The sequence below is a fragment of the Pinus tabuliformis genome, chromosome 8 (assembly GCF_031772625.1).
Source record: "Pinus tabuliformis cultivar Carrire ecotype Pingquan chromosome 8, CPIR1, whole genome shotgun sequence".
Taxonomy (NCBI): domain Eukaryota; kingdom Viridiplantae; phylum Streptophyta; class Pinopsida; order Pinales; family Pinaceae; genus Pinus; species Pinus tabuliformis.
In genome coordinates this window covers 956,260,059-956,262,133 of record NC_142294.1, presented here as the reverse complement: position 1 = coordinate 956,262,133, position 2,075 = coordinate 956,260,059, and positions in this window count along the sequence as shown.

Sequence of the window (2,075 nt, the reverse complement as noted above, 5' to 3'; positions counted from 1 at the left end):
GTTTCTCATTAACAAAATGGAGTTCCACCTATTGTACTTTTTCATTAGGCCTTGAAACACATGTTATCATCGAGATCCTGGTTGCAACTTTCTACTTGAGTAGTGTATTTTGTGAGTGATATCTTTGAATTCAAAGAATCTATGTTGAAGTAACCCTTCTTGTCAAAAAATGATGAGGCTGCAGTTACCAGCTGAAGATATGTAATTATAAGCTTGTCATTTTTTTGTATGTTTTCATTAGTTGTTGTCACTTTACATTTTTGACACTTGATTTACATGTTGTTTTTGCTTGGACTTTATATGGAACTACTATATTTAGGGTTACATTTAATCTAGATTGTTTTATTTACAGGCATTTGGCTGAGAAGATGTCAATAACAAACACATTACATGGGAGAAATTGTATGTCTATTGGATTAATCCCTTCAGTGGATCCATTTTAGCATCTTGGACTTTATCACTTATTTCTCCACCCAATTCATCAAAAAAGGAGAAGAAATCATAAGCATGTCTACCCACAAATTATCCCATTTTTATCTCTTTAGAATTAAAATAGAATTAGAATATATATAAGGAGAATTCAACTAAATTGTCACATTTTGTTTTTGATAGACTAAATTAGGATTTCCATAACACCGTCACTGTGAAGGTAGGAAATTATTTGTAATCAAAATTTTAATTTATTCCTTCTGTTATTTATTTCATTTTAACTCCCAACAATATTTGTCTAAGTGGAAAAATTTAAAGTGAATCTACATATCCTATGATATTGAAATCTCCAAAACGAGGTCATTTTCTGATTCCATGTTGCTTTCTTAAACTAATGCTCTATTTTCCATTCTAGCAAAAGACTATCGTTGTATATTTTGCAAATTCTCTTTATCATTGTTAAAAAGCATGTACATGGGTACTTTTATTCCCTAGGGAATCCTTGTACCCACCATATTGGGCATCCTAATGGTCTTCTCTACCAAGGGAAATTGATGTACCCTTGTGCCCATGTTTCAAACAATTTCATCCTTTTTGCACTGACACCTGCACCCACACCTACCTATGCACACATAGGTGAGAAACATTGACTTCATCTTCTTTTATCACCTTGACTGGGTCTTCTCTTACATTATGTGAGCATCAATTTAACTGGATTACATTTATAAGTGCATCTCTTTATAGCTTTAATATCATGGCCAACCTTGTGTTGTTTGGGGCCTGACAATAGGAAGGACAAAGTTGCATTTAATGATCAACTTAAACATAGTAAAAATCACAATAGGGAAAAAGAGATGAAATAAATATATGCTTCTAGTAATGTACAAAGCACTCAGATTTGGTATATCAAAATTTACTAGCATAATATTAGTGATGCCAAAAGCTGAAAAATCCTAAGCAAATCCCTTCAAAAATCTCAAGAAGAGGTCTTCAACACTTTGTTCATGAAGAAGCAGAGCAACAGAGAGCTAACAATGCTCTATTGTACCATTCAAGTTGGGTTCAAATAATCAAGCTACAAGGTAAGTGATTATCTATACCTAATATCATAGGTTATAGCTTAATACCAATCACACAACTTAAGTAGATCCATGGAATTAGTACTATTAACTTCCACTGAATATGTGATTACTGATACCAAGTTAAAGCTATAGGCCCCTGTAGCCAAGTTAAAGTTGTAGTTACAATGTTGTTGAATATAATCCAACCATGGCGATGGGGCCAATCTTGTCCAAAGTGTGTGAATCACTTGGGCATCCACTAGGCTTATGGACTACAATTGTTTATCTCTTGAAAACCTTAGCTGGGGAAAAAGGCTTCCTCGTCCAACAAAAGCAAGAGGGCCAACATTTATGTTGAATCTGCCTAGAATGATTTTCATTTTCACATTTATGTTCTTATTTTTTTCAAAAGTCATTTTTTGGGTTCTTAATGGCTGCATATCATGAATGGGACATCCATTGCAATCCTTTTTCCTTATGGGTTTTTGTTTCCAATTTATTTTCTTGTTTTCATGGGGATGATTTCTTATTTGATGTTATTCACTGTGCCTCTTGAATATATTGTAGGTTACAAAATGCACTGAT